Raw genomic sequence first — 25,156 nt, 5'->3', positions numbered from 1 at the left:
ATTGAAAAAACGCCTAATTTACCCGATTGAGTCTAACTAAATTCGCAATTACGAGAGAAAGTCTTTTCACGTTTGCGATCGCAGAAAGATCGTCGACGATGAAATGTAGGCAGAAAATGATTGTCGCATATTAGCGGAAACCTTCGATATCAATATGTCCAGATGCCGAGTAGTCCTGTCCTTGCACACTGAGCACAGCAGGCAGTATACAGTAGACCCGCAAGATACTCAAGTAGTAATATTATTGGCCTAGTGGATTATTTAACTTTGAAATTTTTACGCGCATGGCGTGGCTAAGGACCGCGTATGGCGCGGCTAAGGACCGCGCACTCGTTCGTCAATTTCATGTGGCCCTATAGCCGAAAAAGTTGGCCACCCTGCGTGCTCTATATAGCTTACTAATCTATCCGTAGGTTAGTTACCTATAGTAATCTATAAGTCTGTCAGCCGTCACTGCCATCGGATGCAGCAACGAAGACATAGGTACCACCGTGTCGACTTGTGACGCCATAATGAAAACTTGTCTATTGTCGATAACATCAAAGTTTCACTAGAACGCACTTTGCTCTATGCCATGGGTGGGCAATTATTTTTCTCCGTCCTGTCTATGCCGTCATGTTTTGAAACAATGTTTAAACGCGATACATTTTAGACTCTATTTAAAACCCTATTGGCGTTTTTCTGGCAATAAATAAAAATGTATTTGGGATGGCAGAAACAGCCCGTCGTCAGCCCCCCCCCCAACGATGGTCTTGGACCCCCATAGAGTTATAAACGCTCCCAGATAAGACCCCATCGAGACGTACGTTTGTAACACCATATCTTAGCGAGATTTCTTGTATAGCCTACACTATCAGGCAACGTTTTATGCCCTAACCGTGCAAAGCGCGGAATTTTTCCATGATTCATGATTCAATCGGTCAATAATATTAGCAATTGCATATATATTGCTATATATTTTTAACCTCTCTCAGTCCACGTACTCATTTTTACCGCTAGAGCTAAGTGAGGGGCTGTCTTGGAAATATTCGGGGGAAGGCTGGTATCATTACTTCGTTACATGTTGTTATTTAGTGATCCTACGCTTGCTATGTGAAAAGACTTTGAATTCGCCAAAGGGTACTAAACTAAAATACGCACACGATTCCCAATTGATATTTCTTAATCGGCAAATATTGCCTATGGATAATTTGACATCGTCGTTTTTGATAAACATAAGAGCAGCCCTTTTCGGCAGAGGTTTTCTCGCTGCCGGGTCTTTTTTTCCTTTCTCTCGCCCCCCCCCCTAGTTCGGGGGTTTGGGTGCGGCAGTTACTGTCCTTAGGATACTATGAAGCTTATTGACTTGGTAGCTGTTTTCCCAGCAGTGTGCAGCTTGCCGAAATAGCCTTGTTGTTGAGCCAAGCTTGCAGTTATTCCGAAATTCGCCGTCCATTATTTGGATGTATATTGTCTTCGTGTTTTTGTCATAGAACCGACTTAAATTATACACTTTAAAGAAGGCGGCGTGCTAGGCACTAACTACTGAAAAGACGGGTAGTAAACAAATATTTAGTCCTCTGAACCTTCTTTGAATTTAAACTTTCGGCTTTCTTTTTGATATCCTTTTTGGGTGGCGATTAATCATAGAAATCACGGGCTTTGACTGATATAGTTGCTTTACGAATTAGGGAATCGGAAACGCATCACGTAACAATTTGAAACACAGACCGAGCAATGCATAATGTGTCAATGGCAACAGAAAAGGTTTGGTGACTTCTTATAACTTTCATTGTAACGGTATAATTTGCCACATTGACTTTACTTTGAATGTGGATTAGGCATGTGAGGTACGTATAGGCTGGGTAATCGCGGCATTTTAATGAACAGACTTGATAGTAAACGAATTTCCGGTTCAGTTTATACTAGGCTTACCATACGTCCTCTTTTAAGAGGATTTGTCCTCGTTTTTGACTTTTTTGAAAGTGTCCTCGGAGGACGCCCTTTTGTTCTCTTTTTTGAGATTTTGTCCTCTTTTTTGAAAATTTAGGTCAGATTTAGAGCAAATCGCGAGTGATATGCCGCAAATGAGCACAGAAGTGAAGCTCCGGCGGGTATTTCGGAGTGAAAAACGGTGATTTTAGCTCTGAGCAAAAAGATGACCTTTTTTTCAGTCATCCACCTTGCAATGTGGAGAGAAAAACGGTATTTTGAGCTCTGAGCGGGAAAGATGACCTTTTTTTTAGTCAACCGATCACAAAGTGGGAAAAAATAACCGGTTTTTGAGAATTCTACTACGGGTTGCAAGTATTTCTGGAAAAGTGTCCTCTTTTTAGATTTCCAAAATATGGTGAGCCTAGTTTATACATCTTATGGTTTTAGTCCAAGCAGCAACATCTAAAAGTATATTTTCAATTTCAAGCAACCGTTCGCGGGCCGCACAGAATAGCTCCGCGGGCCGCACTTTGCGCAGGTCTGCCTTATGCCATTGCTGTGTACAGTATTAAAATTATGATGCGGCGTTTTTCACACTGGTACTGTAGGCCTACTCGTTAACATTAAGCCATATACCCAGGGTTGCCATACCGTCCTTATTTTTAAGATTTGTCCTTATGTTGAGGAGCCACTTCTTAGAAAACTCAACTGTCCTTATTTCTAAGAAATGGCCTTATTTTCGACTCGCGTCCTTATTTTGTCTTATTTTCAACCGCTAAAAACTTTCATCGTTTTCCTCTGGTATCTTCTATGTTGCATAATATTGTAAAATTATGCTTTTTCGTCGAGATTGTATGACATCATACGTACCACAAGATTTGACTTCTTTGACGTCATTTTAGCGGTAAACAGCAATACCAGGTTACTGCTGTTTGGTCTACAGCAGAATAAGCTCAAGCTGTTGGTAAGGCAGTATTTAGCGAGTGTGGTGAAAAATGGCGCAGTGCATTCGACACATTGGTTAAAAAGTAGTACAGCTATAAATCATTGATAAATTTCACCAAATTATATTGCACTTGCGCGTATAGTTTTAGCTACAAATAAGGCTAAATCTGATTAATTTAGATAAACAGGTGTAAAAACGTTTTTCGTGACGATTATGAGAGAGAATGCAAAGGTATCTAGCGAAGATTGAAGGGCAAGTGTTTCGCCCATAGCAGTATCTGCAATTGTGACATTAACCTGGAGGCCCTGGGAAAGACCGCTACTGAACTTACATTGAGACCCCTAAACACAAGAAGTGTGTCATGATGATTAAAATGAGCCTATCGATGAATATAATTTTTCCACTATAAAGTCGATCAGCACCAACGACCTCAGACCTGGGGCATTCCATAGTGTCAAACACCAGCAATCATTCCTCACCAACGATTGCAGATCGCAATTGTTCAAAGCAAGATTCCCCGATTCCAACATTACAAATAAGTTTTCTTCGGCCAGGACCAAGACTACAAGCATTAATACTGGAGTTTTTGCTCCATACGCTCAAAACCCATCTCGTCTAAACTAGGTGTACGGCCTTCTCCATCTTGGATGACGCCTCTAACGAGGTGAAGCAGTTTGGTTTATCCCCGAGGTGTCAAGACCAACGTTTTATTGGGGGTGGGGGCTGACGAAGTGCTGTTTCGGGCCCAAGTAAAGGTAAACCTAGAACTGAGCTGTCTCGAGATCCATGAAGCACTTTGTAATAACAAAGAGTAGCTGGAGTAGATTTTTTCTGGTGAAAAATATGGAATGTGATATGTCACGGCTCGTATAAAGACAAAGTATGTACAAAAACGATACTTCATGCTAATTTAATTTTCCCATTGTCCTTATTTTTGGGTCCATGTCGATGGCAACCCTGCATATATCGCTGAATTCAATCTTTAAATGTGCGATTATTATTCAACTGTAACTGGAGAAAGAGCAATATGGGCGCATATCACGACCTGATCAATAGAAATCCGATCTGTACCAAATAGCCAATGGTTTGACGTTCGGTATTGGTCCACTCGTTACCAGTCCATTTGATGACGATCAAGTTTGTCGGAATATAATATGTTCCGTTGAAACGAATCGAATAAAATCTGAATTGGTGCCACGGAGAATATGATGTTTCATTAATATCGCAACTTAATTAACCACTGGGTCCTGCACATTGCGCCGTGCCCGTAACGAATTAAACTCTGCACATTTACAAGTCACAGTACGCGATATAGTTCGGGAATGCTAGAATATCAAGCAGACATCAAGAATGAATGCACAAAAATGATGACTACAAATTGGAAATCGCGTATTTAATCAATAATTTGTCTTCATCATAAAATACCATTGGGTTCTGAGTTCTGACATCGGATTGAGTAGCTCGCACCACGACAATTGTTTGCTCAGTGTTACGGCGTTTTGGGCTAGTCTTCTGCCATCCCCTATTCACGTTCGAAAATCTGTACTGGAGTGAATGACGATCAGTAATGAATTCCAATTTGCATGTATAGTTGCATACACAATAACACTGTCCAATTTCGCGCCCCGATCAAAAAACTCCAACGAAAGAATTAGTATTTGCTCATCCGATTCATAGCAACGATGCCATGGAATTTCTCAGTGCGTGCTCGTCATATCGAAATGTGCAATGAAATCACGTTTTTATCCTCTGTACCATTTCGCGTGATGCATAGTTATCATTATTTTCGAATCGTAAAATTGGCCAACAAGGTTGTGCTGATGACGAAATTACGGGTATGTCCCATAATATTCACTGGCATATCAAGCCATGACAGCAAATGAATATTTTTTTCGTAATTAACCGTCACTTTCTCATCCCAATATCAAAACTTCCACTGAGCGCCAATTAGTGTAATTCACTGCTTTCAATTTAGAAATAAAATCAATTCGCTGGAGAATACAGCTAAAATTTCTGACTCGGGCAGCCAACATATTTTCTGCTTGTCATTTGGTCCGCGGAGAAAAATAATTTCCCACCCCTTCGTTATACGGATTGTGAAATTCGACGAACGTTCTTTTTGCAGGTTGGCCACCCCTGCTTTAGAACATATTATAACAGACGGGAGGTGAGGAGAAAACAATACACAACTAAGTAATTGATAACAACGGGCCCATCCGCAGATGTAAAAATATTAATTACGGGCCCTAAGTTTTATTGTAACACCACTTCCGTCAGTACTAACGGTGAATCTGAGCACGTGAGCTGAGAGTAGTTTCAAATTCGACAATAATATATGCAATTCAAATATCAATGGCATGGAATATATTATTGTTTTTCGCGCCTTGCGCGTCCAGACAACAATAGTTCGCTGACCGCCGATAACAATCAACGATCACCACTATTGTGAATATATACGAGACGACGCATTGTTCGCACTTTTCGCACTCTGCGCACTATTTTAGTTTATGATGTGCAGAAACTGCGAAGTCGGCGGATTATCTCAGGATGAAAGCAAACAGCATCAACGAATCTTTGAAACTGCGATCGTATTAGCCCAGCCAGCTGATAGTGCGAAAATGAACATTTCATTCAATCTATACTCTGAACAATTGATAGGCATGAGTATAAATCGCCTTGCAACACTCGCTAAGATCATTTACCGTTTGCGGCTGGTTGAGGTACTATTGCACAGATGGTTAGGATGATATTTATATGCAGCTATCGTAAGGGATATTATTAATTTGATTTCACAGCATACAGAAAAGCATACCAGACTAAGTTGGCAGGTTGAAAGCATAGGCGTGGGTAGCGTAGAGTTTTATTTACGCTATTGTCAAAGCAAGGTGTTGGCGACAATAGCGCTTGATTGCATCGTTGAATATGCGGATAAGTATCATCGTTCACTCATAGTGAAAAGAGTGTGTATTCACACCCAAAAGATCGAAAACGGTGGTACACGAAAACATAACCTAACTTAGAATTATATCGCGGCCATGAATCCTTCGTGCCTATACGTGGATTCCTTCCTACGTTCCTATACGCGTATGCATAATTTGGATTAAATGTTATACTTTATTTAATCCGCGATTTAAGTCTCAGGTAGGCTCTAGTTTAGTGTGCCATGAGTGTATAATATATATATAATATTGTGAGAACCAGTGCGTGTATGGAACCCGAGATTGAGTTAGTCACGATACTAAATTTCACTTCGGAATTATTATCTTCAGTTCACAGTTCAAGCTAGTCAAGTGTTTGAAAGAAATTTATGTGGGTTGAATTGTCAGCCGCTATGACATTTCGCATATGATATTATCGTTTCGTTAGCTGCATGTTTTCATCGGGGAGCATTTTCACGGGCACACATCGAATATTGAATGTTTTTCTTCAAGGCCGCGGAAAAGTATTGAAATAAAGTTTGCACTACTTACACAAGTGGGTGTGGTTAAGACCAGGGTCGTCAAACATAGCCTACGGCCAGCTAAGCAATTCTGAGTTTTAAAATGCTTGTATTACCCACCCAATATTTGCAATTTCTAACAAGTGTTGAAATTTTAAGTAAGAAATACTTTCCTTCAATTGTTGCCCAAAACGGTAAACTCAAGTACGTTCAAAGGCCACAATATAAGCACCTGACCTTGGTGCTGTGGTTTCATGAGGAACAAGTCGCTGATATAGACACATTATTACTAGGCGGTAGAAAAGTGCACACGCAGTTCAGAGTTTTATGGGAAAATGAACGAAGAAGAGTAGGCTCACGCAAGATCAACGTCAGAATACGATTAAACTAAAGGACAATAAAAATATGCCAACTTTTATCGTTGTTAAAGCAACTGTTTTAGCAGTACATAACAGCATTCAACTGACCAACCGTATTTTTGCCAGTTCCGTGCTTGCGGATAAAGGTGTTGCTAGAATACAACCCCCATTCGTGATATAATGTAATATGCTATTTTGTGTATAAGCTTGGAAATGAAATGAAAAAAGTGAACGAATTTTGAGGTAACAATTTGGATCATTTCATGGGCCCGCTAACGATCTGAACAGTTGGATCGGGCCTACGACGAAAGAGTTGGACACTCCTGCTTCAGACTTTTTCCACTACTTGAAATTAAGCAGTTGTTGAAGCAACATGGTTTACGTTTCACGCTTCCTGGTTTGATAAGCAGAAAGTAGATTTTGGACGGCCTCGAATCACTTTAAAATGTGAAATTGTCGTAACAACGTCGTGAAATAGTTCGTAACTGTTGACTATACATACGAAAATTGTACCGTACCGAATAATGGGGCAATTAGTCATTTTAAGTTAATTTTGAAAATGCATCTTGCAATTTCGAAAGAAGCCACCAGCGAGTAGCTGTTTAAATTTTGCGAGCTCTCGACCAAATCGACTTTTGGAAACTATACTTCTTCTATTATTTACTACTTTTGTGACGTCTTGGGTATCGTAAGGTCTACTATTGATTGAGTAGAAGTTTACGGTATTAACATCTACTTGTACATGTACATGAGCAGCAACGCTGACAACTATAATCAATTCTGTTTGTAAAGCCTACCAAATTCTGATATTGCATTTAAAAATCACACGGTTCTGTCCAGCTGACCGAACAATGGAATTGCAATGATGTGGGAATGGTCGAAGCTCTTTTAGGCTTTGGTATGAACCCAGAATCATATGGATTCTGAACCGTGTGGAAATATGAGTAATCTGATTGCTGCATATAGGCTACGACTACCCTTAAAGAAAATGTATATCGCTTCATAATTTTTATGGTATTTTTAATGGCAATAGTTTCCACCTTGTTCCTATTTTCTCTCCCACTGTTATTTGGAATCTATTTACCTTAGATCTTAGTGCCAATTCACTTCTTCAGCCCGCACCCGTTTTCGGGAAGTGGGATTGTCTTGAAACTTCGTGGCATTTTTTAAATATTCTCATCCCTCATTGATGTTGAGCTAACAAGATATGGCTAGTTGGCAGTAGAGTGCCCGTATCTATTGAGAAAATATCAAGTTTCTCAAAATGGTAAATCAAGACTGTCTGAAAATACGACACAACAGTAGGGCATACTCGTCGAAGTAACCGGAAATAGTTTTTTTTGGGGTTTCGATTTACACAGACATCATAATCGGTTGTTCTATTCCTTCCAATTCTTGAATATGGTCGTCTAAAGTGCACGGCCATGCATGACAATATTTCCCTGTCGCGATGAAATATAAAATACAATCGCGTAGAACCAACATGGTTTCCGTATCCAGGCAACCGAGATCATTTCAATTGTAATCGTTTGAATAGCATATTCATATTGAATGGAAGCCGAATAATTTAGGCTGCTTACACTCGTCAGGGGTAATCGTAAGCCACTAGTAGCGAATTAGAAAGAACATCGTACATCGATAATCGTATCGTAATATACAATATCAGATACATTGTTCTTTCCACTTCGCCATAGTTGATGAAGTTTATCCCTGATGAGTGTCAGCCGGTTATATGCGGATGCATTTCTATATTGAAGTTCTGTACCTCTAGAAAGCTGTTCAAACAGGATAATAGTTGTTTTACTAATTAGGATATATCCGTTTCACAGTGCCTTCGTTACTTCTGTAATCATTTCTAATGCCTGTCCTAGCAACATCTCTGATACAGCATGAGGATTTGGTTACAGGAGTGGAAGATAATCACGATTTAGAGGCATGATTCTTACACAATACTTTGTTTGTTTTATATTTCGAAAAACTCGTGTGATTACCAGCAAAATGGCCTATTTATTGTTCGTCATTTCAGAATTATCTGAAGTATATGATAAACATAATATAATATATACATTTGCAAACTCTTATTGCTATTATAAACCTTGATATTTCGAGGATCGCGATCAAAATCGACCGTTTCATGCGAAATGAAGAAAGTACATAAACGTAGCTACACAGGACGGAATTCTCGTGGTGGACGGGGGAGAAATATCGCCAGTGATGCAGATGTGGAAAAGCGCAAAAAACCTCGTGGAGCGGATACTAAACATGCGTGTGAGGTGTGTGGAAAAGAATTTCACAAGAAGTCGCTTTTGAGAAGTCATTCAGCAATTCACGGCGACGTCAAAAAACATCGTTGCGAAATATGCAGCAGGGAGTTTAATGCCCGACGTAGCTTGAAAATGCATTACCTTATTCATTCGGAGGTGAAAGAATATCAATGTAAAATATGCGGGAAAAAGTATCGTACAAAGTCCCAGCTAAAAAGGCATATAAATGTCCACACTGAGAACCAACCATATCGATGTGATCTTTGTAACTTGGGCTGTCGCGACCAACACCGTTTAAAACATCATCTGCTTGTTCATCTCAGTATCAAAAATTTCTCCTGCGAAATCTGCGGAAAAGAGTTTACCAGAAAGGCAGATATGGACCGTCACAGACAAATCCACACTAGCCCCAAGGAATATAAATGTGAAATATGCGGGAAGGAATTTCGTACAAAGTATAAACTAAAATTGCACATGTATGTTCACAATGAGGAGAAACCATATCGATGTGAAGTATGTAACATGGGCTGGAGAGACCAATACCTTTTCAAAGAGCATCTTCTAAAGTCATCTCGGCATCAAAAGCTTATTTCGAGACATCTATACCAAGGAATTTATCAATGTGATGTGTGCGGGATAGAGTTTTGGCGAAAAAGCGGTTTTGAAATGCACTTGAATAGTCACAGTGATATCAAACAGCATCAATTCCCCGCAAAAGTATAGTGACCAAGACAATGGAAAATACAGCTCCTTATTAATATAAATGGGAAATACGCGGGAAAGTGTTTCGTATCAAGTAGGCCTACTGGCTAACATTTCGCAACGATATTCACGATGAGCTCAATCAATATCAATATCATCTATTGAAGATAGGCTTTTCGCAGCCTATCTTCTAGCATCAACTATATTTCCAACATCAACTAACTCATATCAGTATCCAAAAATTCTCATGCAATATCTGTACAGAACAACTTCGTCGAAATAAGGATATGAATATACGAGGAACAATGCACATTAGCATCAAAGAATATCAAGTGAAATATTTTGCAAGCAGCGTCATTACTACCGAACATTAAATTACATAGACATATGCTAATGCATTTCGGTGTCCTTTAGTATTGCCCAAATGTGGCATATGCCTTAATGAATCTCGTACATGAATTTCTAAACGTCGCGCATGGGAAGCCGCGCCATAACCAAGTATACTATGGTTGCGATATATATGCAACATGGAGTTTCGTCATAATACTAATTAACCCTTACGAGGTCGGCGTATCATATATGATATGGCATGTCTCCGACACCGATTTCTCCATGTTGACACGTCCTAGACATCGGGTACTACGTTTTTTGAAAAGCTGAGACTTTTCCGATGTATTTGGTACCTTACTCAAAAATTTTGGTTTTAAAAAATAAACAAAAAATTAAAAATAAAATAAAATATGGTTATCACCTAAAACTTCCGGATATTTTCCGAGTGGTAAATATTGTTGGAAAATCTGCCAGAACATCAGAAGTCGACATGTACGGTTTTCCGTGTAAATTTTCACCGTTTCAAACATCAAAACGTTTTCTGGGGAGTTTTCTGAGGGGGATTTGTAAATTTTGGTCACGCTGCAGTGATTTTCAAGATCCAGGTCAAGTTCAAGTGCAAATTCAGTCCGCATATGCGTCATAAACAGGTTTACTATGCCTGCAAATGGTTGGATATGACGAAGGAAAGCATATCGCGTTGTTTATGCCATAAACCGGACTATAGGGACGGAGTGAGTTTTGATCATGAACTTGACCTTGATGACCACTCACTGACCACGCCCATCTGTAAATTTTATATGTAGTTTTCATTTTCGATATCTGACGAACCGCGCGGTTTACAACCATGGTTGACGGCTTGTTTGAAACCAGGCAACAGTGGCTACGCACTGAAGCATCACATTCCTCTCTCTGACGCCATCCTGACGGTCAGCCTTGAAAATTGAGAGAGAGAGAGATTTTTTTGGGGGAAAAGCTTGTTTATTTAAACTTATTAAAAAACCTCAGACATGTCATGGGGTGTCGATCAAGGGTGGAATCGGTAGAGGGCTGTACTCCGCCAACTTTTAAACTGGAACGGCCCAGATTCAAGACCTGGTGGGGCCACGGTGAGAATTTGAAAAGTGAAGGTCAATTCTGCAAAATATGGCCCCACCTCGTAAGGGTTAAAGATATCAAAGGCTAGGGTATTCCAATATAAAACAATTTGATCATGAAATAAGTGAAACAATATATCTCTATAGAGGTCGCTTGTTATGACACATCTTTCGTCAGCAAGGAATAATGGCTGCAATACATGTCTTAAAATAATTTTAAGATGGAAAATCCAAATGCATATTTATTGCTGTAATATTGCTCACTGCACTCAATGGATATTCTATCAATATTGAATAATGTATTGGCGAAAAGCAATTTACTATTTCGTCTGGCTAAATAATGTAAGTATGACCGACTAGAAATTTAAGCTACCTTCTGGAATAGGTAGGCATGTGTTGTACATGGCTAAAATGGGATGGACTGAAACTTTCACGTTCAGCAAAATGTCTGAAGTCGTTATGCATATTATTGTGTGTTATCGCATTGTCATATGTTACCTTCACTAACAACGGCTGGTTTTAAGTGTCATTATTATAGAATGTCTATTCAGATATCATAGAAACATTTAGCATGAAACTATCATGTCGCAGCTATGTCATAGTCTCGCATTTAGCAGCACCATTCATTTACACCATTTATTTACAATTAAATCAAGATAGCGTAATGGTTAAGCGTCCGGCTTCTTGATCGGTAGGTCGTGGGTTCGATTCCCGGCCGGGTCAGACCAAAGACCTGATTAGTAACACTGGTATCCATGACTTCCCTGCTTGGCGCTCATGCATTACTGGGATAGCATGGAGGGGTGGTGCATGACTTAGAAAGTCGTAAAGGCTATATCTGCACTTCCTTGTCCAGCGGCATATGCACATCATGCACTCATGGTATGCATATGCGCTGATCGTGTGTATGTATATCATGAGTCGGTGTATATGCCGCAAAAACATCAAGGACAAAAATAAAACTACGTCCGTCCTTATATATTGTGACCTAATTACGTCATGCCATCTCAGCCACAAAACTGATTTAATCTAGATACCAGACAGTCGCGAACGAGGTCATAGGGCATAGAACAGGTTCCTTATTGTGTAGCCCGAACGAGTTTGACACATGCTGAAACATGCCTCTTCATCGTTGAACTAATTGCTATTTATTTGTGATGATGCATCGCGAATTCCTCTTTTTAACATGTTCTGTGTTGTTCTGCTTCTGATGACTTGTGATTTTACACTCATGCCATATAGTTTTATCTCATTTACTCTGCCTGTAATAGTTGGCTGCTGTCTATGGAGTACTACACAGTGTGGAAGCTATATAATAAAATTCTTTCGACTGCGGACAAGTTGTGACGTTTATGAATATTTATCTTGAATATATCGCTATCGCCATCGCCATATCGAACTGGGAAATTAGCACGCACAGGAAGTACTGTCAAAGTTACACGCCTCATTGAAGTAGCCTAAATGCTGTTGTGAGAATGTACTCCCGGTCTGTACAATCGTTAAACGGGTTACGGATTATGGAATTATACTAACGTTCTATCATATTTGACGATATCATGGAGTAACAAGGAATATTCATTATCCAGTTTCAAATGTAATCACCCTTTGGTGTTTTCGTAGCGTTCCAGCAAATACCCTCGAACTTGCTTCAGATGGATAATATTACAGGTATAAAATGGATTATTGATAGGGTATGGAGCAGGTCAATTAATATTACATTATTGCTATATAATATAGGGTTACCATATTTAGGAGTCGGGAAAGGAGGACACTTTTACCAAATCAGAAAAGCTGGTTGATGAAAACTGAAATCACTCGAGATCGCTATTTTTGCTAGAAAATGTGGTGATTTGACTATAAAAAGGTCGTCGCTTTCGATCGAAGTACGAATTTCCTATTTAGCGACATTTATGCCCATTTTCACTCGGATCTATCCATTATCTTGACTGTAAAAGCTGTAAAGGCGAACGAATCGCCAAAAAGGATGACATTTAGGCGTCCTTGGAGGACATCTCTAAAAACCTGAAAAAAGAGGACAGATCCTTCTAAAGCATGACGTATGGTAACCCTACTACATAGCAGGGGTCACCAACGCGGTGCCCGCGGGCTACCAGTAGCCACGAGAACCAAATGAGTCGCCAACGGTCGCAGTATCAAAAATTGAAATAACAGATTTGAAAGTCGATGCGGAGAAGGACTATGAGCAGCAGTTGAACATGGGACTGCGAAGTCGAGCCTAAAGAACATACGAACGCAGTTTCTGACCAGGATGTTGCTCGTCTTCGCCCACGGGGACGCTTAACGCGAATCAATCTAGTTCAGTGGTTCTTAACCTTGTCTCCCCCCTCCCAAGGGACGATTTGAAGTTTAAGGGGGGCGGAAACGATCAGGAAACGTCTTCACCCACGGCAACGCTTAACGCGAATCAATCTAGTTCAGAGCTCTCAAACTCAAATGTGCTCGCGGGTCAATTTCCAAGTTTTTGATGACGACGTGGGCCGCAGCCTCAATAATAGGGATATTCAATGTATATTTCCAAGTGGGCCTTTTTTGACGTGACAGGCATTCCACAAACATCGTTAAAATGTAATTTATTATTGTATTATTCACGCTTGACACGGAAAAAAATCACATATTCATATATTTAGTAAAAATGTTTTTGTGCCGGGCATAATTTTTTAATTAATGAATTAGAGACATCAGGCGGTATAGCCTAGTCCTGGTTTTGATATAGTCGTGATAAGTATAGGCTACTGTTACTTTCATTGCCAAAGTCAAATTAAATCAGCGTCATATTTTTACTTCGATTATTATTGGAATATATCAATGAACTTGAATATAATCATTATTAAGCCATAATAATAGCATTGCTTCTTAACCTTTTTAGCGGTCGTACCCATTGTGCTTCCAATGAGATTTTTCGTAGCCCATGTCCATTTTCAACACAAATTCTGATAATACCTATATTAAAATCAGAAAGCCCATTCACATAAAATCGCACGTAGCGGGAAGACTATTTTCCAGTGAACAAATGGACCAATAAATATTCCACAGCATATAGGCCAAATTCCACAATGCATCTCGTACATCCTGGTGGGTGCTTCGTACCCCGATGGGATCTACGGATTCTGGTTTAGGACCCCTGGAATAGAAATGTCCAATCGGCGATGAATTCGTTGGTGTTACAGCTGCAGAGCGTACTACTCAACGCAACACAAGCTATGAACTTTTGATATATTAATATTCCCCATGGCAGTTTCATATATTGTTGCATCCGTAGGATTACCAAGTCACCGTTCCGAGTCGCAAGTCCTTCTCTGATTTCAACGTTTGACCCGACTTAACTCGGGTCATTTTTATTTATTCACCCAGTCAATCTGAAATCGAGCACGTTTACGAGAAGGTCGCACCAAACCAAATCACAATTTTCAGTCATTTATCATCAACGGGTCATGTTTTATCATCTTTATCTATAAATGTGATGAAATAGCTGATCTTCTGCCGTATTGTAGCTTTTGAAAGTGAAGTTTGTTGAGATTACAGTGATTTTTATAGTAGTTTTGGGGCGAAGTATAAGTTCTAATATCTAAAAAAGTTTTATAGCACTCGAATATATTGTTGAATACTTGAAATTTCAAAATGCCGCCGCGGGCCGCACAAAATGCTCTGACGGCCGCGTGTTTGAGACCTCTGATCTAGTTGATATTTGCGAGATTTGACGTGGAGTACAGCAACGCAACTTATCCAGGGACGCTGGTGTGAGTCTTGGTGAGTGAGAGTTTTCTGCTCTTGGTAAGAGGCGGAAGCCCTGCTCTGAATGTATAAGTGAAGAAATTCAACTGAGCACGGATAAACGGCGGGAGTAGCCGCTAGCCGGTCGCATTAATCAGTACCCAAGAAGTAGCTCTTGGCTGGTGACCCCTGGTCTTATAGTGATGTAGCGTATTCTAATAAAGTGGCAATCCGGACTATATTGTCGCCAATTTATTTGCAGGGGTATCAAACTTAATTTGAACGTTGGCCAGAGGCCTACGTGAGCTTCTGGCAGTTTGATCTACAAAAAATTGTGATCAAATCACAAATGCATTAGGCGATAAAATATCAATTGCCGCCTCAAATTTGAACCTCTCGAGCTTTCGCCGAAACAAAATCAGCGATAATATCTTAAAATAAAGTTTTCGAACGTAATGCCTTTCTATAGAAAGAATCGATAGAGCTAATAGCCGATCATCATTCATGGCATAAAGTAAATATGACTTTATCATTAGTAGCTTCGAGAAGCTCCTCTCACAGCTCGCAATCAAAAAATAAATGGTAAGATAAAGTTTCAGACAGAAGCATAAATAACTTGTTGAATCAAGTAGGAGTGATTTAGCTCGTTGGTTCTCAACTTTTTTTCAGCTCGCGAACCGGTGAAATTTCCAAGTATCAGGACTGATAGAAGAAATATTGTGGTGACTTCACTATTCTTCGAAGCTACAGTGCAAGGTCTGTCTTGACCCCTAGTTCCGAGTCAAATGACTTGGTTAGATTCATGCACAATGACTCGAGTACAAGTCAAATCACCCTAGAATCATTACTCGAGTCATTACAGCCCTGAAATCCTTATTATTGAAAAGATTGATTGAACATGAAACTATTTCAAAACATGCTGCAGTCTACTTAGGGCGGCATTGTTCACGAATGGCAGGGGTGACAGCATATTCTCTTGGGCCACTGATCAGCGACAACTTCAGTGTCACTGTTTTATATGTTATATGTATATTGCCTAAATTATTTTCTTGTTATTGTTACAGAAAGAAATATACATCTAGTCTATCAATGATCCTAATTTACGGTAATATCTGCTACATCTTTACACATTCATTTTGTATATGGATAATGCATACTACTTAACGTAGGCTATACGTACACACAATTTATAAATAGCCAGGCATCAAAGTAGATTTATTTTAATTTGAGTTGGTATAATCTTTTTTAGTCAGCACATCAGCATTGGAAGGTAGATTTTGTTTCCTGAATTTCAAGCAAATTTTTACGGGCTATTAAGAGCCTTGCTTTTCCTTGCCGTATTGGGCCCGCGGGATGTGGATGTGGATGGTATCGATGGAAATAAATCAAAACATCGGGCTAGAATGATCTCAATGATCAATAGTTTGCTGACCACTGGTAACAAGAAACTATTACTGTGTGAAAATATACGACGCACTGTTCGCATTATTTTAGTTAATGATGTGCAGGAACTGCGAAGTCGGTGGATTATCTCGGGATGAAGCAAATCTTTGAAATTGCGAACGTCGAACGTATGCGTCCTTATAGTTCTCCAGCCATCTGTAGGTGCGAAATGTCATTCAACCAACTGTTAACAATTGATAAGCAAGAGTATATATCGCTTGCAACACTCGTTGAGACCATTTACCGTTTGCGGAAGCGAGGTAATATTGTAAAGTTGATTAGGATGATATTTATATACAGTGAGGAATATTTAATATGATACCACTGCATAGAGAAGCAAACCAGAGTAAGTTAGCACGTTGGAAGTATAAGCGAATGTAACGTAGAGATTTATTTACGCTATTGTCAAAGCACGGTGTTGACGACAATATCGCTTCATTGCATCGTTGGATGCCCGACTGGGTGTCATTATGTACTCTTAGCGTAATGAGTGTGCCTTCACGGCCGAGAATGGGGGTTCACGAAAACAGAACCTAACTCACAATTATATCGCCGTCATGAATCGCACCTGCCTATCCTTGATTCCTTCCTACGTGCCTACGGGCATGCATAATTTACATTAAAAGTTGTACTCGACTTATATCTGGTTATATATGTCTGAGGTAGGTTCTTGTTCCGTGTACAATGGGTATATATTCACACGCGTATATCAGGGGTGATACGCGTGTGGAAAACTTGCTAAAAGGGATTCCTGTATAACGTCATAATTTAAATCAACTGAAAATGGATTTCGTGATTAACGTAGCATAAATATTGCATCTAAAGGCATTTTAAGAACCAGCTGTGTTGTGCATGTATGGAAATCAGGGATCGAGTGAGCCACCATATACCAAACTATACTTCGGAATTAACCTATCCCAAGTTCATGATGGATGCCGGCCGATATAGTTAGGGCTTCGAATGACATTTGTATGGCTTGAATTGTCAGCATCTGTGACATTTTGCATATGACATGATAGTTTCCATCAGTGCAGGTCAATGTTGGGGGCATTTTCACGGGCACACATCGCCGCAGTAACGTATTAAAATAAAACTTGTAGCACTCACACTAGTGGAAATGCCTTACACCAGGGGTCAAACATACGGCCAGCAAAGCAATTCTGAATTGTACAATGCTTTTATTATCCAGCAAATTACTAAAAAAAATTTGAGATATTTAGTAGGAAATACCAAAATAAAGAATATGGGCCCGGTGTAACATGACCACTGTGTAAATATTCGAATCACCATAAATAGCAAAACAAGCAAAAAAACGTTGGATACCGTTGGGATAATTTAGTGTTAGGGTCTGAACTGCGCAGCGAGCAGTTGCTTGAACAAGGCACACAAGCATTTCCAGGCCAACCCTTTCCGCACCGGAACACACGAACACATGAAATGTTAGTTAGAATGCGAATGGGCAAAGTGCAGTGCGAAAAAGATCAGCGGCGATAAAAGTTTGCCAAAACTTACAGTCACTAGTTGGTCAAAACCTCAGATATTGAAATGTCCGGTGGTCGAAATAGACGGCACCGAATAGTCCATTTGTAGTAATTTGAGTCGACAATAGTGCAAATGCAGTGCAAATGCCATCCAAGAATAAAATAAATGCACAACAATTTGAAAACGTCTGCGTTTGATATGTTTGTAAATATGCGATGTGTACAACTGTTGAGTGCGCGTTCTTCATGTCATATGCCCATGCAAACGCAGCATACTAGTATTAAAAAGTATTATTTTTCATGTGTGCAGCTATAGGGTCGCGAGATCCCATTTGAACTCAGATTGGAGTCGCGGACCTGTCGTAACGCAATATAAAACGCACTCGCGTAAATCAACATTGTGTCCGTACCCCGGCGACAGGTGATTTCAATTGGAATTAAAATAGGATATTAGTTGTTGTTACTATAGTCATTATTACGATATATCCGTTATTCAGGGCCGTCATTACTTCTTCGATTGATTACAATGCTAGATATCACACGATCGCTCATACAGCATGAGAATAGAGCTAGCGGAGCAGAAGATATTCAAAATTTAGCGACTTGATTCTTACCCAATAGCTACAGCGTTTTGCATTTTTAAAAATCCAAGCGATTATTAGTTGTGTTTTATTTTGTTTCAGAATTAACACAGTTATATGATAACTGTAATATAATATATACATATACATTTGCAAGAGCTTGTTGGTATTCTGAATCCGTATTTTAAGGATTACGATCAAAATCGACCGTGTCATACGATATGAAGAATTCACACAGTCGTAGCTACACAGCAGGGATTTCTCGTGGCGGACGGGACAGAAATATACCCAATGATGCGGATGTGAAAAAGCGTAAGAAAACTCGGAAAACGGATAGAAAACATGCGTGTGAGGTGTGTGGAAAAGAATTTCACAAGAAATGGTTTTTGGGAAGACATTCAGCAATTCACGGCGACGTCAAAAAACATCGTTGCGAAATATGTGGCATGGACTTTCGTGTCCGCTACAGCCTGGAAATGCACTACCTCATTTATTCGGACGTGAAAGAATTTAAATGTGAAATATGCGGGAAGGAGTTCCGTACAAAGTCCAAGCTGAATTTGCACATAAAGGTCCACTCTGAGGACCATCCATATCGATGTGACATTTGTAATTTGGACTGCCACGACTAATACCATTTGAAACAGCATCTGCGTGTTCATCTTGGTATCAAAAACTTCTCCTGCGAAATCTGCGGTAAGAAGTTTAGCAAAAATGCAGATGTGAAAAAACACAGTCAAATCCACATTGTTCTCACGGAATATAAATGTGAAGTATGTGGGAAGGAGTTTCGTTCAAAATATAATCTAAAATCGCACATGTATGTCCACAGCGAGGACAAACCATATCGATGTGATGTATGTAACATGGGCTGGAGCGACCAATACCGTTTGAAACAGCATCTTCAATACCGTTTGAAACAGCATCTTCTGACGTCATCTCGGCATCAAAAACTGATCCCTCGACATCAGTGTCACGGAATTCATAAATGTGGTCATTGCGGGATAAAGTTTTGGCGAAGAAGCGGCTTAGAAAAGCACTTGAACAGTCATAGTTATATCAAACAGCATCAATGCCACGCTGGAGCTTCGTAACCAAGACCGCGAAAAAAGACACCTACTTATTCATTCGAAGAACATGAATGTTAAAATGTTGCCAGAGGTGTCATTGTAACCGGAGTTTAAAATGACGAATGTTAATTCATTTTGCGTCCTAGAATATAAATGTGGCGAATGCGGTAACGAACTTCTAATATCGCACACGGATATCCGCGCTAAAACCAAGCATGCAGCATGGTTGCGATATATGTAACATGGAATTTGGCCCAATAACTAATTAAAGATATTAAAGGATATGACATTCCGCTTTAAAACAATTTGAATACGAAATATGTGGAACATTATTTCTCTAGAAAAGTCGCATAAAACGACACACGTCCTGTGGACAATGACTAATGGCTGCTATACATATGTTAAACTTATTTTAATTAGAGAATCTTAAAAGCAGATTTATTTCTGGAAGGTTGTCTGTCGATAATGAAATATGTTTTGACAAATAGCAACATACTAATCTGTAAGGCCAATTAACACAAGACTGACGAACAATTTCAGCTATCTTTCCAAATAGGTAGCCATGTTGTTGTACATGGCAAAATGGGATTCGGATAATTTAAATGTCTCAAAACGTTCGGAAAATAAATGTTAGTTGAGATGAATAAAAACCCTGCTATTTATCAATAACTATTGATACAATAGAGATAGCACAGCTCGTAAATTCTTATTAAAATATTGATGAAGGTAAATTTCAGCTATACCTTCCGAAATAGCGTTTAGCAGAACCCTTTATTCACACTCACATATTGTGATTGTGACCTAATGAAGTCGTCTCAGCAACAAAACTGATTCCTTCTAGACACCAGACAGTCGCGAGTGAGGTCATATAGCATAAAACATGGTTACTTATTGTGTTACCGGAACGTGTTTTGACACGTCGATTTCGTTTGTACTCTTTTCTGAAACTTGACTCTTTATCGCTGAACTATTTACTATTTCTTGTTGATGAGACACCGTGCATGCCTATTTTGAACATGTTCTATGTTTTTCTGCTTCTGGTGACTTGTGATTTTCAACTCTGGATAGTTTTATCCCATGGACTCTGCTTGTAATTGTTGGTTGTTGTTTTATGGAGCAACTATACGGTGTGAAAACTAGACAATAAAACTCTTCCGACCAGACGAGTCGTGGTGTTTAGGAATATTCATCTTCAATATATCGTTATATTATCGAGCTTGGAAAGCCAGACACCGCGAAAGTAATCAGGTGTGCACACTGCATTGAAGTATATATGGCACTGTGAAGGCGAGAAAGGGCTTTTGACCGGTATGTGGTCGTAGCCATTAAATAACCAAGATCGTCCAATGGGGCCTGGACAATGGACATGTTCTCCAATGTGCTATGAATAATGTTATAACCCGCATATACAATCTTGTCTACAGGACACACTTGTTGTATCTAGCAAATTAAATCCGCTTTTCGTACCATCCGTTGGTGTTTTGGTTATCGCCAAGTTAATGCTAATTACTAATAATACTGGTACATTTGACTAAAATAAGTCATTGGGGATCTAGGCTAGGGAGTACGTGGTGCAGTAAAAACTATTTAGTGGTACGCAGCCAGAAAAAGTTTGGGAAAGACTGCTTTACAGAGTGAAGCCAAGCAATTCTGAACTGGTTTCTGAACGGAAAACAGCACATTAGCAGTGAATAATCATTATCATGTTTTCGTTTTATGTAGAAATCATATCTTGTTGCTTTCGTACACTCTGTTGCTGTACAGTTTATTTTACACACCAGGAATATATAGTTGTGTATTAGATGTGCAGTTAGATGTGTTTATTCTGGTCGAATTTTGTTTTTACGACTCAGCGAAAATTTGGGTTTCTGTGCAGGCTTGCAAATAAGCGTAGTAGGGTTAGTAGAGGATAAGAACCGCTGTTCTAACGGTTTTATTGTGACGTATCTTTGCAACTTTTAGTACGACGTTTGCTTTGTTCGGTTTGAGCCGTCACGGCGTTACGACGTTTTCGTCGGGTCCTCAATCGTGTAATCTTAAGTGCCAACCAGTAATCAGTAAATGGTAATTAGCGATTACCAATGTCTCGTGTTGATGACTCGACTCGTTGGCGGCGCGCCCAGTACTGACGGTTAGAGACAGCTGAAGGGATGTTCAACAATCGAAGGCTGCAGCTATGGAATCGTGGAGTCGTGCTTTCAGACAGAATATTCTAGTGCAGCAACCCTCCAGTTCGTCTATATCTAGAAATGGAAGCATTCAAGACAATTGCCCGTCGCCGTGGCAGCATTCCCTTTAAATATGTGTCCAGGCGCTAGGATGCGGCAATGATCCTTGCCGACAACAATGCAGCATATTTTCAGTAGAGTAGTAAACGTTCTCATGAAGAACATAATAGCGTTCATTGCAATGCCAAGCTAAAATATTTTCAGAACGATTCTCGCCAGCCTTATATAATATTTCTAATGTGTTGTAAGCTGACAGAGCTCATGGAAACCCCTGGTACACCCAATACGATCCGCATTTATAGCGCGCTCTTCTCCCCAATGCGCGAATAAGCGGGTTCGTCTCTTGGAGTTCAAGGGACCTTCTTGTCGCCTATATGACTGCGAAAAGCGTTCAAGGTCGACTCGCTGACAACTTGAAGTATTGCGGTCTCTTCTATCCAGCGTCTTCAGAGTTGGGCAATGTCTTGGTTAATGTCGTCGTCATCACGACCGAAAACTAACTTTCTGTAAACTGAGGAAACCGCCAGATTGACATCTCAGTTAGATGTCAGGTTTACAAAATCGAAGCTTAAGTACAGATCATTACTGTACGATCTAGCATTTGCTGTGCCGAAGTGAAACAGATATTGGACCCGTATTTCACAAACCGCACTTGCTTCCTCATTCAGTCAGGTGCTTGGTAAATTTCCCCGCGAATCAGTTCTTTCACCACTTATCCAAAAGTAACCATGCAATACGGTACAGGATACGAACAAGATTACTATAGTTGCTCGAAGCTATCGTAATTGTACTACAGCGCCTAGTCGTATAGCGGAAGGATCATTTCGTTGCTATTCGGGTTCCAACTCCTTTTAATTCGGAATTCATAACATAGCCAACCATGTATATTGTAGATATTGTAGTGTTAAAAGTGGAAGGATCTGTAGTAGACGAGAGTATGCTCTCGAAATGATGTATCGGAATCGCTGTATTACATTTGGCGATATTTTACTGTATGGAACTCGCCTCATGCAAATGCACTTCCCAATGTAGCTGAAAGGTTGCTCCGTAAGGACAAAACTCACGATTCAGGTGGACTTTTCATCTCTCTCTTCGGCAGATGTCGAACTTGTTTCTCCGCCTTTTATTGAAGTACTATGCATATATGTAGGCAGGACCGAAACAGCACTTCGTCAGCCCCCCACCCCTAAAAAACTGGTCTTTGCCCCGTCGTAGGGTGCTTGAACAAACTTATGGGGGAATCGGCCCCTCAGACCCTCCAGCGGCCGGTACCGTTTTACCACTACTTATCAGCGACAATTATTGTACTCTTTCCCGAATCAATTTTTATCGGATAACCGCGTGTTGAGCAAAAATTTTAATATAATTCATGATTGAATAGGTCAATAGATTGAGAATTGCACATGTAGCCTATATTGCTCTCAATTTTTCATCCTCTCTCTGCTCACGTAATCAGATTTATGGGAAGAGGCGAGTAAGGTGTCTTGGAAAATGTGGGCCCGTAAATATAATGATTATTCATATTCGGATAGACCCGTTGTTATAATGCAGTGGTTCTTAACCTTTTTTCTTCCAGCGCCCCCTTTCAAAAATTATCGTGCTCCAGCGCCCCCCCCCCCCCCAACTTCATATTGTAATGTAATAAAGACGATGAGTAAGAGGGAGGGCCGTAACAGCACTTCGTCAACCCCCTAAAAACGATTGCCGTGCGCACCCATAGCGTGATAAACCGAACCTCTGAGGGCTTCACCCCCACGAACCCAATATCGTGATTTTGATGGTCAGCAAAGTTTGTGTGGCCTGGTCGCCCTAGGTACCAAAATTTTCTATAATGCATGAATGAATAGGTGGTAATTACATATATAAGTCGCTATTAACTTTTTATCCTCTCAGCCCACGTAATCAGATTTACCAGTAGCACTGAGTGAGCTGTTGTATAGGAAAATAAAGGGCACGTTATTAATAATTAAACATAGTCGGGCGTGCCCGCAGGTACAATTATTCGTTACCAGGGCCGTAACAGCACTTCGTCAGCCCCCCCCCCAAACAAAAACGTTGGTCCTGGGCCTCCATTGGGTGATAAACCAAGCTTCCGGGGGACTTCACTTCCAGACCCCCATAAGGCTGTCCGCTATTTGCTGATAGCCTATTAGGTATCTACATTGGATGTCTATTTGCTGAGGCAGCTATTCTCGCCTAGTCGCGCGAATTGCGAACAATTTCACTAATTAATGATTGAATTGGTCAATATCATCGGGAATTGCATGTAAATTGAGATCAATTTTTATCCTCTCTCTGCTCACGTAAACGCATTTACCGGTAGAGCTGAGTGAGGTGCAATGTTCCCTCTAAGCTGCGCACATGCGCAGTGCTGACACGGTCTCTGCGCACAGAAAATCTACGTTGCGCACAACAAATCCGGAGTTATTACCTTTTTTTAGTCGTTACGCACTGTTGTCCAAGGGTCAGCGCAGTGAGTTGTTGAGTGTGCGCAGACTCATCAAAACCTAAAGTGAACATTGTGAGGTTTCTTGGAAACTGTAGGGCCCGTTACTAATAATTAAACATATTCGGGCGGGCGAACCCGTTGGTATGACTTCGTTGCATGATGTTATTTCGTGACCCCCTGTCTGCAATATAAAAAAAAAGAATCGCTCAACGGGGATATCGCCCAACAGGAATATCCCTGTCGCCCAATCGTACTAAACTAAAAGACGCACACGATTTCAGATTGGTATTTCTTCACTGACATATAATTTTTCCCTGGCAGATGGAATTCGTCTTCTGGGGTTCAGATTGCCAAGACAGGAACATTCGGTGTCAGTCATTTAGGCGCCCATGGACAATTAAACTTATATGTATTTTGAAGGCTATATGTAACGAAATTTTAGGTGTTAATTTGCTCTGAATACTCATTAAGGATATGTCCTATCACCACATTATCTACGTGAAGCCATTTTTCTCCAGCGCCCCCCATACCGCCCCCCTGAGCCCAGCGCCCCCCATATCGCCCCCTGAGCGTTTCCGCCCCCCTTCAAAATCGCCAGCGCCCCCTGGGGGGCGCTGGGGGCAAGGTTAAGAACCACTGTTATAATGTCTTCGCTGCATGATGTTATTTCGTGTCTGCTATGTCAAAAGATATCGAATTCGACCAAACGTACTAAACTTCAACCCGCAAACGATTTGAAATTCGTATTTCTGCACTGGCAAATAATTGTTCTCTTGGGGATGGCATTTGTCAGATTACCAGGGCACGAACATACGGCGCCAGCCATTTAGCCGCCCACGGACAATTGAACATATAAGATTGTATATATATCGAAGTTGTCGGTCAGCATAAGGGCATTCCTTTTCGGAGTCAAAAGAGGTTTTCCCGCTGCCGATCGTTCTGATAGACTTCTCGAAGTTGCATGCTTTATCGATCTTGGTGCGTCGTGGCGCGGTAATGGCCGATGCCGAAATCCTTATTCCTATCATCATGCGTATTTTTTCTTGGGGGAAGGGTACCAAATCATCAAGACGATCGACACTATAAAATTGCGCGGATCGCTAGATATTTTTTAAAAAGTT

General features: G+C 40.3%; 1 protein-coding gene and 1 pseudogene across 1 annotated transcript in view; both read left to right on the top strand.

Moving 5' to 3' along the window:
* Positions 1–25,156, top strand: part of LOC145434950 (uncharacterized) — a 236,662-nt gene that overhangs the window by 156,385 nt on the left and 55,121 nt on the right. The gene's annotated exons all lie outside the window — the stretch shown is intronic.
* LOC145436507 (uncharacterized) lies at positions 1,724–19,098 on the top strand (annotated as a pseudogene).

The sequence above is a fragment of the Botryllus schlosseri genome, chromosome 3, assembly GCF_051294905.1.
Source record: "Botryllus schlosseri isolate E-star chromosome 3, Bs_hap1, whole genome shotgun sequence".
NCBI lineage: Eukaryota > Metazoa > Chordata > Ascidiacea > Stolidobranchia > Styelidae > Botryllus > Botryllus schlosseri.
This window is presented reverse-complemented; position numbering and strand designations above follow the sequence as displayed.